The sequence below is a fragment of the Bos javanicus genome, chromosome 1 (genome assembly GCF_032452875.1).
Source record: "Bos javanicus breed banteng chromosome 1, ARS-OSU_banteng_1.0, whole genome shotgun sequence".
Lineage (NCBI taxonomy): Eukaryota > Metazoa > Chordata > Mammalia > Artiodactyla > Bovidae > Bos > Bos javanicus.
In genome coordinates, this window is record NC_083868.1 from 23611824 (window position 1) to 23627516 (window position 15693).

Genomic DNA, 15693 nt, shown 5'->3' on the forward strand with positions numbered 1-15693 from the left:
ATGGACAGGGAAGCCTGGCGTGTTGCAGTCCTTGGGGTTGCAAAGAGTCAGACAGGACTGAGCAACTGAACTGATCTACTTTACATATGGTAATACATATGTTTCAATGGTACTCTCTTATGCAGATGTAGAGAACAGACTTTTGGACACAACTGGGGAGAGAGAAGATGGGATGACTTAAGAGAGTAACATTTAAACATATCCCTAGTTTCTTAAGGAACCTCCATACTATTCTCCATCGTGGCTGTATCAGTTTACATCCCCACCAGCAGTGCAAAATGTTCCCCTCTCTCCAGATTCTCTTCAGCATTTATTGTTTGTAGACCTTTTGATGTTGGCCATTCTGACTGGTGTGAGGTGATACTTCATTGTAGTTTTGATTTGCATTTCCTTAATAGTGAGCATGTTTGACAGTGAAGTAAGTAAGAAAGAGAAAAATAAAAGCAGTATATTAATGCATATATATGAAATCTAGAAAAATGGTACTGATGAACCTATTTGCAGGACAGGAAGAGAGACACAGAGGAAGAGAACAGACTTGTAGACACAGTGAGGAAAGGAGAGGGTGGCGTGAACTGAGAGTAGCACTGACACGTATACCACATTGTGTGGAATAGATGGCTAGTGGGAAACCGCTACAAAAGCACAGGAAGCTCAGCTCAGTGCTCTGTGGTGACCTAGACGGGAGGGAAGAGGAGTGGCGGGTGAGGGAGTCTCAAGAGGGAGGGATCATATAGCTGATTCACACTGCTGTGCAGCAGAAACTAACACAATGCTGTAATGCAATTATATTCTAATTTTAAAAAAATTAAAAATATTTTAAAGGTAGGAAAAACTCTGAAAGGAATCTCAAAGTAGTGTGTGGGCATTGTGTTCATCAATTAAAATTTTAAGAATGTGATATGGTTCCCAGCTGTCTCCCTTTCAGCTCCAAAGCCTGGTGACTTCCTGTTAAGGCACCATCAGTTCTTTTCAGAGGAAGCAGTGTTAACGATGATTCAGAGCTTAGCCAGTCAGTGAGAAAGCAGCTTTATCCAAGATTCTTCAATGTCTGTTTTAATTGATTAAGAGTGATACAGTTCTTGCCAAACAAAAAATCTGAATTCATCAAGATTGACTTTTTATTTTATATCTCTTGAGAGGTGGTGAACCACTCTTTGGCGGAGGCATACATCCATTCACTCTAAAGTAAAGGCTTTGTATGTAATAAGTTATTTGTCATAATTCTAGGTAGTGGCATGTTTTAGCACTTATAAAAACAAACTATATTATATTCAAATAAAGTATTATGCTATATCATTAATGTCAAACTAATGTTAAAAAAACTAACTCTAGTTTAATATATTGTGATATGATTTATTACATAATATTTTGCATTGCAACAATCCCTGCAAGGCAAATGACATTTTAATATTCAAATATTCTTTGGTTCATGCACAATAAGATTAATACAATAAGAAATGTGTATAAATATTTAACAAAATCTATTTCTTTCAGATTAGTTTTTATTAATTCAATAAGCATTTATTAATGACCTCCTGCATACAGTGCATTTTGCTGGTACTGGGTATATTTGATTTTCTCCTGAGGTCATGAATTATAAACTTTGTTTCTGGATGATGTGATTTATTAAATATTTGGGAGAGATTTTTATGTAAGCAAATAAATAAGTAAATAAATGCTGAAATTGCTTAAAAAGAAAAAGGCAGTATTATTTTGAAAAATTATGTCCCTTCTCTAATCTCCAGTTTCTTCTATTGGAAAGATACCTAGTTCAGAGTTAAATGATATATAAGAACAATTGACACATAGCAGGTACTTAATAACTTCAGCTGATATCAATCTATGCCCTCATGCATTCTGTTATCTTATGTACTCATAGCTTCTAAATCTGTTATATTCTGGTCTTGGGCTCCCTTTTCTGTAGCCTTACATATTTATATTTGATTAGGGTAAACTATCATTATATCGGAGAAGGCAATGGTGACCGACTCCATTACTCTTGCCTGGACAATCCCATGGACAGAGGATCCTGGTAGGCTGCGGTCCATGGTGTCGCTAAGAGTTGGACACGACTGAGCATCTTCACTTTCACTTTTCAGTTTCATGCATTGCAGAAGGAAATGGCAACCCACTCCAGTGTTCTTGCCTGGAGGATCCCAGGGATGAGGGAGCCTGGTGGGCTGCCATCTATGGGGTCGCACAGAGTCGGACACGACTGAAGTGACTTCGCAGCAGCAGCAGCATTATATAAATTTTTTCCTTAGCTGTTTCATGGTTATTTTCAGATTTATGTTTTCATTATTTCAGTTCAGTTCAGTTCAGTCGCCATGAATGGCAGCACGCCAGGCCTCCCTGTCCATCACCAACTCTCAGAGTTCACTCAAACTCATGTCCATAGAGTCGGTGATGCCATCCAGCCATCTCATCCTCTGTCATCCACTTCTCCTCCTGCCCCCAATCCCTCCCAGCATCAAGGTCTTTTCCAGTGAGTCAACTCTTCTCATCAGGTGGCCAAAGTATCAGAGTTTCAGCTTCAGCATCAGTCCTTCCAATGAACACTCAGGACTGATCTCCTTTAGGATGGACTGGTTGGATCTCCTTGCAGTCCAAGGGACTCTCAAGAGTCTTCTCCAACACCACAGTTCAAAACCATCAGTTCTTCAGCACTCAGCCTTCTTCACAGTCCAACTCTCACATCCATACATGGCCACTGGAAAAACCATAGTCTTGACTAGATGGACCTTTGTTGGCAAAGTAATGTCTCTGTTTTTGAATATGCTATCTAGTTTGGACATAACTTTCCTTCCAAGGAGTAAGCATCTTTTAATTTCATGGCTGCAGTCACCATCCGCAGTGATTTTGGAGCCCAGAAAAATAAAGTCTGACACTGTTTTCACTGTTTCCCCTTCTATTTCCCATGAAGTGATGGGACCAGATGCCATGATCTTCGTTTTCTGAATGTTGAGCTTTAAGCCAACTTTTTCACTCTCCTCTTTCACTTTCATCAAGAGGCTTTTTAGTTCTTCACTTTCTGCCATAAGGGTGGTGTCATCTGCGTATCTGAGGTTATTGGTATTTCTCCCGGCAATCTTGATTCCAGCTTGTGCTTCCTCCAGCCCAGCGTTTCTCATGATGTACTCTGCATATAAGTTAAATAAGCAGGGTGACAATATACAGCCTTGACGTACTCCTTTTCCTATTTGGAACCAGTTTGTTGTTCCATGTCCAGTTCTAACTGTTGCTTCCTGACCTGCATATAGGTTCTCAAGAGGCAAGTCAGATGGTCTGGTATTCCCATCTCTTTCAGAATTTTCCATAGTTTATCATGATCCAAGTTATAAATGACCACATATAAAAATATACCTTTCTGAGTGTTTTAGCTTTTAAGATTTTAAGGAACTTATATATATATATATATATATATAAAATGCTAAAATAATATAAAATATTCCTATGTTAAATATATTTATTTAAAAGATATCTAATGAAATTTAGAAATTGCAATTATATTACACACACAGTTAAAATTAGCAAATAGATATAGAAAAAGGTATCCAAATTTGGGTTGAATTTCCACTTCAGAGTTCTTTCCAGTCCCTCATTAATAGGGTGATAAATTTTTTATTTTTAAATTAAATAGTTTGCATATATTATATATTGTACAACTTTATTGCTGTTTTGTTGCTTAGTCTCTAAGTCATGTCTCACTCTTTGTGACCCCATGGAGTGTAGCCTGCCAGGCTTCTCTGTCCATGGGATTTCCCAGGCAAGAATATTGGAGTGGTTGCCATTTCTGTTTCCAGGGGATCTTCCCGACTCAGGAATCAAACCTGTGTCTCCTGCTTGGCAGGCAGGTTCTTTACCACTGAGCCACCTGCAAATCCTATTTGGTGATTTTTAAATTAAATAGTCTGTATATGATTACATTTTGTACAACTCTAGCCATCAACAATTTATATTAAAGACTACATTCAGCCATACATCTGATGAAACACAGAGAATTTCTTGTGTTCTGGTGTGGGAAGAAAAAGACATTTTTAGTACAAAATTTACTATGCAACACAAAATGGACAGATGGTGTGCACAATCCATTTGTTGAAATTCTCCTACTTCTGTGCATTGGAAGAAAACTAGGTGACAAATTAGGCAGCAGTTTTTATCTAAGACATTTTCTAGTTGCATACAACCTGAAAGATCTAGAAAACTGCTTCCAACTAAAACAAGCCACTCTTAAAGTCTCCAGATTACACTATTAATAATCACAAGCATGTTGTCTTTTCAGGCTTATAAATCTCCTCTCTTCTCGCTTTCAGTTTTTATAGGACTTTTGCATGCATAATCGTATTTTTCCCTCTTAACTACAGAGATTGGTAGCAAAGATGAGAGAGAGAATCACTCAGCGCAGTTGATGATTTTCCCAAGATCACAGAGCTGGTAAATACACCATGTGGTTCAAATAAAACATAAGAATAACTGGTAGTGGGTACCTAAAAATGAGCAGCACTGAAACTATTATAATAATAAAAATATCCCTTGTTTTATTAGTTTGGCTGATTACTGCAGTAAACATGAATTCATGCATTATACTGTGAGAAAATTATGAAAAATCATGTTTTTAATTTTTTTTTATTGCATACATCTGCTTGGGACAGATTGTGTTTTTTTTAGATGAACAACTTCATCCTGCGCTAAGACTCTCTAGAGATGTGTGATGTCAGAACTCAATAGGACTTGATGGTTTAAAGTCTTTGTACTAAAATACTGAATCTATTCTGAAAAATTCGTGAATGAGATTCTGGCATAAAAACTGTAGCATATTTAACATATTGGTGACTAGGGTATTTTTTCACAAAAATATTCAACATTTTCCAACATCAGACATTTATTTGAAATTTAATAAATGTCTCTTTGGTAGGGGTACTTTAAATAAGGAATCTGGGGGAAGAATTATGGTTCTATGTTGACTTGAAGACTGATAACTGAAATGTTTAAATGGATCATTTTGATTAGTATTGGCATAATCTCAATTTTCTAGAAAAATAATAAACTAGAATATACAAACTCTCATGCTGTGGGCCATATTGAAAGATAGTACAAAACTGAAATAAAATGCCAAGATACCGATGGGTACCCATCTGTGCCTACTAGGATCTCAATTTTACCTGGGAACCCTTCAGCCCTTCAGTACTCGAATATGTCCTAGAAGGCAAGGATTTTTAATATATGCTCACTTTTCTATTACTGAAAGTAATTTTTCAGGGAAAGAGGGAAAATAAAAGCAAAATGTGTTGAGAACTAAATTATGGATTAAATCCAGTATAGAATGGCAAGTGATGGGACACTTCATGTTAAAGCTCATTTAAAATTCTATCAGTAACATGAAGTTTTAGAACAAAAAAAAAAAAACACAAAACAGCCTGTTTCATACTGGCAAGCAACATGAAGTGTGATGAAAAATATGGATGAGTTAAGCGGAAAAAAAATTCATTTCTTTTGATCTTCATCTTCCCTGTGGTTCATAGCTAAATACCACAATTTGCTTCATAGTTTTGCATTGGGCACCTTCTCTGGAAGCTGTTTCTTGCTCATTTTGACAAATGTCACTTTTTTAACTATCGTAATGTACAGAAAGGGGGTCAACACCCCTTCTAGCTATGCACGAGTACCTTGCAAGGTACTGAAGACTACTCACTTCATGACAAGTCGTGATATATTTCCACTGTTAAAGCCAGTACAGTTTGACACAGATTGCCAAAGGATAGGTGCTGATTTATTCTTGAGGTCTTTTTTACTCTAAAAATTATCCTGATTTGTCAAACAAATTTTTATCATTATCATACCTAACGCTCATCCGTTCCCCTTACAAGAAATGCTGGTGTTACAGTTTGGGAGCAAAATAGAATAAACTTTATGATGTAAGCAAGTGTGAAAGGGTATCTTAACACCACGCCTGTCACCTTGCACTTACTAGGATGCTGTTTGCTAAGGCAACAAATCCACATACTTTAATGTATTTGTGTAACCTGTATGCAGCAGGTTATTCATATATTCATGTATACACTTGTACACTGTAGCAGCCCAATTAGAAATAAAAGTTTCAAAAAATCAAGTGAAGTGGAGCACAGCAGTATAATATTGTCTTATTTGATTGAGCTTTAAACTTCCCTGTAGGCTCAGTAGGTAAAGAATCCACCTAGAATGCAGGAGACCCCCTGCAATGCAGGAGACCTGGTTTCAATCCCTGGATTGGGATGATCTCCTGGAGAAGGAGAAGGTAACCCACTCCTGTATTCTTGCCTGATTTATCCCATGGACAGAGGAGCTTGGGGTCCTAAAGTTAACGGGGTCATGAGAGTCAGACACGACTTATCGACTAAACCACCACCATTTAAGCTTTAGGGTTTTTTAAGTGATACTATGCAAGTGATTTATGACTAAGGTTATTCCATTTAAATAAAACCTAAATCTCTGAATATTTCTCAACTCTTCCTTTTATAGGGACACTAAGAAGCAGTCCAAGGATTGTGTGTATGTTTAGGGGAGGAAAAAGATGCATTATCAGATTTTCTTGAGGAATATTATTTAAACAACTATTTTGATAATATTGGGGAGATTTGTATTCCCCCTTTCTGAAAAAAGCTGATTTTCACTTCAGGGACCCTCTAAAACATTTGTACATGAAGATCCTGGGATGTATATCAAAATACTGTTAGACAACAAAAGAGAGGATAGACAAATAAACTTTAGTTTATAGAATATTGTGCAAGAATTAGAAGGAATAAACCATATACATCAATCAAGTAGATCTCAAAAATAACCTTGAATGTGAAGAAACATTGACATAAAATAAAATGGATGTCACAAAGTCTTTTGTGTAAAATTAAAATGGAAAAAATTACTAAAAATAGCTATAGATATATATTCAAGCAAAAATGATTAAAAGTTTAATTATAAATGTAGGGTAAACATACATACTTTAAATACAGAAAAATTAACCTTTGGGTTTGTTGATTTTCTTTTGATTACTCTTTTGGTAATTGTTAAAGTAATGTTCCTTTCCTCTGTTTGGTTCACTTTACTATTCGCTCACTAATGTCTGAAATTAGTGGTTTAATAAATTTTCAGTGTTTGCTGATTCCTAGACTGGCAACCCACTCCAGTACTCTTGCCTGGAAAATCCTATGGACGGAGGAGCCTGGTAGGCTGTAGTCCATGGGGTCACTAAGAGTCGGACATGACTGAGCGACTTCACTTTCCTTTTTCCCTTTCATGCATTGGAGAAAGGAATGGCAACCCACTCCATGTTCCTGCCTGGAGAATCTCAGGGACCGGGGAGCCTGATGGGCTGCTGTCTGTGAGGTCGCACAGAGTCGGACACGACTGAAGTGACTTAGTAGAAGTAGCAGTATGTTCTAAGTATCCTCATGTATAGTCAAATACACACTTTTTTAATTACTAAATTTTTTTTCTGATTTCTACTTTAATTGCATTGTGGTTGAAGAAAAAGGATCTGCATGATAATTCCTTGAAATTTCCTGATATTTCTTTTATGGTTTTGGACATGGTCAAGTTTTGTTTGAAGTTTCATGTGTAGCTTAGAATATTGTTTATTCCTTAAAATAATGTAATTGCCTTCTCATATCTATAGTTTTTCTTTATATATTATGATGGCAAGTTATTAGAAGCATCAAAGTTTATAATAATTTCTATAAATGGAGCTATTATCATGGTTCTGTGATCTTTTCTGTACTATACAGGTGCTTTTTGTGCCATAAAGAATATTCTGTCATATCAATATAGATGTATGAGATTTCTCTTGGCTAATATTTTCCCTACTAATTTTCTGTCCTTTGTTATCAGTTTTCTCATGATCTTATGTTTAGTTGTGACTCCTGTAAACAGTGTAATCCTTTATTTTCTTTTAACTATAGCTTTGATAAATTTAATCTACTTATATTTATTAGGGCTGCTTCTTATAATTGAATTCACTACCATCTTGTTTCTTATCTTGTATATTTCTCATTTGTTTCTCATTGCTCAACTTTTTTGCATCATTCAAATTGTTTTTTCCGCCACATTCCATTTATCCCCTCTACTATCTTAGTTGTTACCATACAACTGCAAAAGGTATATTTACCTTTGAATCTATGTTAATCGCTATTGCTACTCCTACTTGTCACTTCCCTTGTGGCTTCCTACTTGGGCTTCTCTTGTGGCTCAGCTGGTAAAGAAACCACCTAAAATGTGGGAGACCTGGGTTCAGTCCTTGGCTTTGGAAGCTCCCCTGCAGAAGGGAATGACCACCCACTCCAGTATTCTGGCCTGAAGAATTCATGGACTGTATAGTCTATGGGGTTGCAAAGAGTCGGACACGACTGAGTGACTTTCACTTCACTTACTTCTGCTTGTAGAACAAATGGACCTTAGAAATTTAAAAATCAAATCACCATCTCCCTAAATTATATATTTTATTGTTTCACACACACTGTGTATATTTCAATTTATCCACATGCTCACCACTTCTATTGTTGAATATACTTTCCTACGTCTCTAGCTTTCCTTCTTTGCTTATTTTTTGTCTTGCAGAAATAGCATTAGATTTTTTTTTTCTTTTTTTAAGTGAATATTTATCAGAAGTACACTCATTTACTTTTAGGTTACCTGAATAAGATAAGTTTTTCTTTTATATTCAATTATATTTTATTTAGAATGATTTCAAACATAGAAATATGTAAGAAGAGTACAAATAATTCATATATAATCTGTGCCTATAATTCCACTTCTTTACTTTTTACTAAATGTATTTTATCAACCTTCCTCTCACCCTTCCTTCGTTTTCAGCATTCAGTTTTAATACCATGTTGACAAGAAGAGTTGTATTTGTTCTTATGTGAGGTTTTTACTTTAGCTTTGTTTATTAGCAATGCAGGTTTCCAAAGGATAATAAAAATGTGACTATGTGAACTTCTTTGTGGCTTTTGTTTTAATGGAAATGCAGGTTTGAGAGATTCCTAGTTTGGAGGAAGTTCATACAGAAGAAAATCTATGATCATGATGCTATCATAGAAGCAGTGCATTTGTATTCAATAATTTCATTTCCTTAGTCATTTACATTTTTTAAACTCTCAAATCCAATGACCTTATATAAAAAAGGCTATACCTTATTATGTTTGCTTATTTACTGGTGTAAATATGTATTTACTACTGTTTACTAAATAAACATGTATGTTTATTTACTAATGAGAAGATTGCTGTTGTTCAGTCATTCAGTCCTGTCCCATCTTTGTAACCCCATGTTCTGCAGCACACCAGGCCTCCTTGTCCTTCACTGTCTCACAGAGTCTGCTCAAACTCATGTCCATTGAGTCAGCGATGCCATCCAACCATCTCATCCTCTGTTGCCCCTTCTCCTCTTGCCCTCAATCTTTCCCATCATAAGGATCTTTTCCAATGAGTTGGCTCTTCTCATGAGGTGGCCAAAGTATTGGAGTTTCAGCATCAGTCCTTCCAGTGAATATTCAGAGTTCATTTCCTTTAGGATTGACTGGTTTGATCTCCTTGCTGTCCAAGTGACTCTCAAGAGTCTTCTCCATCACCACAATTAAAAAGCATCAATTCTTTGATGCTCTGCCTTCTCCATGGTTCAACTCTCACATCCATACATGACTACTGGAAAAATCATAGTTTTGACTATACTGATCTTTGTTGGCAAAGTGATGCCTCTGCTTTTTAATATATTGTCTAAATTTATCATAGCTTTTCTTCCCAGGAGTAAGTGTCTTTTAATTTTGTGGCTGTAGTTACTATCTGCAGTGATTTTGGAGCCCAAGAAAATAAAGTCTCTCACTGTTTCCACTGTTTCCCCATCTATTTGCCATGAAGTGATGGGACTGGATGCCATGATCTTAGTTTTAATGTTGAGTTTAAAGCCAGCTTTCTCACTCTCCTCTTTGATCTTCATCAAGAGGCTCTTTAGTTTCTCTTTGCTTTTTGACATTACAGTGGTATCATCTGCATATATGAGGTTGTTGATATTTCTCTTGTCAATCTTGATTCCAGCTTGTGATTCTAGCAATGAGAAGAGAGAATAATGGATTCTTCCTCCCAAAAGTATTGTTCATTTAAATGGTTGTCAATTGAATATCTAACTGCTCGATATGAAATATAGGATGTAATTTCTATAGTAGTGATATCGGTAGTAATATTTTCCTTTTCTTATATAAATGAAGACATAGTTGCTCCAGATAACAGGGCAAAACAGTGGCAGATTCGATTCAAATCCAATCTATTATGCTAAAACCCATTTTCTTAATCATTATACACCCTGTCTCCAATTTTATATTTAACCAGGTAGCTTAGTGGTAAAGGATCCACCTGCCAATGTAAGAGATACAGGAGATGCAGGTTTAATCCCTGGGTTGGGAAGATTCCCTGTAGGAGGAAATGGCAACCCACTCCAGTATTCTTACCTGTAAAATTACATGGACAATGGAGCCTGGTGGCCTGCAGTCAATGGGGTCACAAAGATCCAGAGAGGACTAAGTACACATGCAATATATACTCTAATGAGACTTCACAGGTAATATAAAAATGTATCCTTTAACATCATCTCAATAATAATACACATTGTTTTCCTACAAAGTAGGAAATGCTACATACAGTCAAATGTTGTTTTTGTTCAGTCACAAGTTGTGTCCCATTCTTGATGAACCCCATGGAATGCAGCATGTCAGGCTTCCCCGTCCCTCACCATCTCCCAGAGTTTGCTCCAGTTCATGTCCATTGCATCAGTGATGCCATGCAACTCATCCTCTGTCACCCTCTTCTGCCTTCAATCTTTCCTAGCATCAGGGTCTTTTCCAGTGTGTCGGTTGTTCGCTTCAGGTGGCCACAGTATTGGAGCTTCAACTTCAGCATCAGACTTGCAGTGAATATTCAGCTTTGATTTCCTTTAAGATTGACCGGTTTAATCTCCTTGCTGTCCAAGGAACACTCAAGAGTCTTCTCCAGCACCACATTTTGAAAACATCTACTCTTTGTTGCTCTGCCTTCTTTCCAGTAGTCACATACAGTTGTGAGAGCTGGAACAGAAAGTCAAATGTATGGTTAATTATGTACTAGAAGTGGTTTCTCAATGAACTACACCTTGATAAAGTATGAAAGAAATCTTAATCTGTAGTGTGCATTTAGAAGTAGCATTTATAGCTTTAAAATTAGTTATTGCTCATTTCTAAAGTAGAGAGGTAAGGAACTGTATCCCCTTAAACCTACTATAATTTATAAATAGAAGCACCCATTTTTTCATCTTTTATAAAGGGGGGTGCAACCTGATAAGATATTGCAGAATCTTAATTTAGGATATTAATGAATAAACGAACTGATGCTTATACTTTATAACTCACAACTTAGTGACTAAACAACAACAACAAATGCTTTATAACTAATTTTATTTTTCAAACAGCTTCAGTTGAATTTCTTTCATATTTTTAAGGTATAATTTTTAAGTATTTTGGCTCATTTGTTTGTAGCTGGTTTCTGAATTTTAGCACAATCCAATACTTAATTTTGTTAATTTCTGGTGTACCTACCAAATAATTTAAACAGATGACTATAACGTAGGAATTAAAATTATAACCATGCATCTTCAAGCCTAAGCTATATGGATAGAGTATTAGAAAATAAAAATAAGAAAACAAAATATACTTAGACCTAGTTTCTCTTGCAGTTTAAAAATTGTGTGGGAAAATTCATTAATGATGTTTAAATTGTATCTGTAGTGTTTTTTAATGTTGCGTGTCATGCATTTTGGGAATTTAGTTGAAAATGTATGTGTGAACTAGGCTTTGGAGGTATTATTTTTGTCTTTGTATTGGTGAAATGTGAACTGCCATGTCTTTATATGGCCACTTGATGGAACTCTTTCATTTAGCTTTCAGCAGTTTCAAATAGTTAAAACCTTATATTTCTGTCTAGGTATGAAGGAATCTCTTAAGAAAAAAAAAAGTAGCTAAAGGAACTCATTATTTAGCCTGCTATAGGATTGTAGTTCTCTATAGAATATTAGAAAATCAATATGTTGAAATAAAAGGATACAATTCAACTTTATCTCAAATGAATTTTTGTTCCCTTTGCTGCTTCAGGAAATCTTTATAGAAAGCAAGTGTTAAATTATCCTAAATATTCAAATGTAATCTTATGTAAAATATTCTTTTTCTTTATAATTAAAACAGAAACTCTATATCTGGGATGTCTTTAAAGTTAACAGTTTGTGCAAATATTATTAGGAAGTTTAGCTAGAAGCACACTTAGCCTCTGCAGGGTTAGAGATTGTTAGGTTAATAGTTCCTAGCAATTATCTCAGTTGTGGAAAATAGTCTGGGAAGGGGAAAGATTGATTGCAATGCAAAGTTTTCAGTTAGGTCCTATGAAGCAATTAGGAATAACTAGAAGTAAAATTCAGGGAGAAAATCACAGTATTTCCACTTCCATAGTGTCAATTATACATCATAAAATGTTGGTGGATTGGGAATCAGGGACCTATTTGTGACCTTGTCATTTTAACTTACTGAAATTTTACATAAAATAGAAATAATTATAAGGTCTCTTGAGAGGTCCAAATTTAATACAATCCACTATTATATTTGTAAACTGTAAAAATGTTATATATGTTAGTGGTGGAATTACTACATCGATGTAGAGCAAGTACCCAGTGAGTGTGTCAAACAGATCCCAAAGAGAAGGCCAATCTTCAGTGATTCTGTACTGTAAAACCTTTTGCATTTAGAATGTTTCATAAAGCCTGGCTCCTGATTGCAAAAACCCAAGTAAGTGAGCTATCTTTTTTGGTTTACCATTCTAAGTGATCTCTATAGCTGCAGTGACATCTAGATTGCCAAATCCCCTTCACTAGTCTTGAATCTCCACCCTAACTCTTCCATTCTCCTGGATATTTCCTCTTTGACATTTCAGTCATTTCAATTTTGTTTTGTCCCAAATTGAGCTCACTGTGTTTACCCCACAAAATGTTGTATCCACTTGGTCGATGTACATTTTGTTCTCCAAATTGGTGACCATGATTTTCTTCCTGTTATTTGGATCACAGTAATAAGCAAGCAGTTAACCACTGAATAAATAAAACATTGTGAAGTTGAAGACATGGCTTAGAACTAGTGTGGATAATGTTAAGCATTAACTTGCTTTATTGTTACTCAAGTACAGGTTTATATTTCTGACGTATACAAGGCATTGAAAATATAAGGCACTTATATTTTATGTGCTTTTACTTTCAGATTGTATGGAAGAAATTCCTCTGCTTGAATAATGACAAAAATTCAATTAAACCTCTTTTAGGGGTAATTTATCCAATATCATTAATACTTTTCTATATGCATGTTTGCTCTTCTTAAATTATTAGCATAAAGAAATTCAGTTAAAGAAATGACCTTCAATGTGAAAAGGTATAAAAATAAGCTGTGTATTACTCTCACCTCAAAGTAAAGCTAGAAGGTCACATATATTAACTATACCAAAGATTACAATGGTTTATATAGACCTGCCATATGCCATGTACTTATAGATATTGTACTGATATAGACAGTATCTTATTTATATTTTAATTCAAACTATGATAGAACTATGAATACATGTGAAGCAGGTCGAGGTGATGGAGTAATGGAGACTGCTTTTCCTAATGGGTTGTCAGAGATTTTTCTAAAGAAAAACTTCAGAGTAGACACCTAAGTAAATAAAAAAGCAAGTCATTTAGAGAAGAATATTAGAGAATACTATTCTGAAAGGAGACCATTCTTGACATAAAGAACAGCTTAGATGTCCAGTGTGGACCAAGCAGAGACAGCAGAAAGTGAAAGATACTAAAGTGGGAGATCTAGACCAACTCTCCTGTGACCTGGTAGGTTACAAAAGGAGTTTGAATTTTATTCTATGCTTGTAGGAAAGCCATTGAATGACCTTAATACTGAGAGTGGTTACACTTGAATATATAAATTTTAATGTCACAAGTATAACAAGATTGGCGTTTAAAGCTGTGTGAATAGATATCACTTTTCTCAAAATTTTGGTCTCAAGACCCTTTACATTAAGAAATATTCAGTACTCTGGAGAACTTTTGCTTATGTGGATTTTATATCTTAATATAAATTACAACAGAAATTCTCAAAATACATACTAGTTGATTTTAAAAAAAGAGTAATGTGCTTTTCATATGAATATGATTTTTATAAAGTATAATTATATTCTCCAAAACAAAAAATAGAAAAAAAGAAATACTTAATCAATACATATCTATACTCTTGAGAGTCCCTTGGACTGCAAGGAGATCAAAGTCAGTCAGTCCTAAAGGAAATCAACTCTGAATATGCATTGGAAGAACTGAGTCTGAAGCTGAAACTCCAATGCTTTGGCCACCTGATGTGAAGAGCTGACTTGTTGGAAAAGACCCTGATGCTGGGAAAGATTGAGGGCAGGAGAAGAAGGGGGCAACAGAGGATGAGACGGTTCGATAGCATTTCGGACTTAATGGACATGAGATTGTGAAGGAGATGGAAGTCTGACATGCTGCAGTCAATGGGGTAATAAAGAGTTGGACACGACTTAGTGACTGAGCAACAACAAATGCCTTTCTTTAATGGTTTTGTAAAAAAAGACAACTGTTTTCTCATGTCTGCTTCTAATTTCAGTCTGTTGAGATATCATCTGCCATGTTATCTTTGAAAAATCCAAGTTTATAACTGTGAGAGGTAAAAATATGAGAGGATAGTTAAAAGGAAATAACTATGGTTTTTCCAGTGGTCATGTCTGGATGTGAGAGTTGGACTGTGAAGAAGGCTCAGTGCCGAAGAATTGATGCTTTTGAACTGTGGTGTTGGAGAAGACTCTTGAGAGTCCCTTGGACTGCAAGGAGATCCAACCAGTCCATTCTAAAGGAAATCAGTCCTGGGTATTCTTTGGAAGGACTGATGTTGAAGCTGAAACTCCAATACTTTGGCCACCTGATGCGAAGAGTTGACTCATTGGAAAAGACCCTGATGCTGGGAGGGATTGGGGGCAGGTGGAGAAGGAGACGACAGCATGAGATGGCTGGACGGCATCACCGACTTGGTGGACATGAGTTTGGGTAAACTCCGGGAGTTGGTGGTGGACAGGGAGGCCTGGTGTGCTGTGATTCATGGGGCCGCAAAGAGTCAGACACGACTGAGCAACTGAATGGAACATCTTACTACTGTAAAATTTTTAACTTTTAAATCCATTCAGGTATATCTAAGTGTCTAGACCACACTTTATGGATCTCTAACTAGCAGACTGATCACAGAGAAGAGATATCTTAGGACTAAGCTAAGACAATCCAACATTTGGAGTATTGAAGCAAAGAAAGCTCCAGAAAATTACATTAAGATCATTTTTATAGTTCACTGGAAATATTTTTTGTGAATCTCAGTTTTACGTTTGGTCAGCACATTTTTCTTCCTAGGGTCACACATACTTAACCATTTTGTTGACTGTAAGGAAATCTATATATGAATACCCTAAATTCCAATATAGCATAAGCTGTTTTTAATAATGAGAGTATAATTTATCAGTAAACATGCGTCAATCAAAGGATTGGTACTAAAGAACTGGTACAGGTACTAAATCCAGTAAAAAAAAAAAAATCACTTTCTATATATTTTTCCC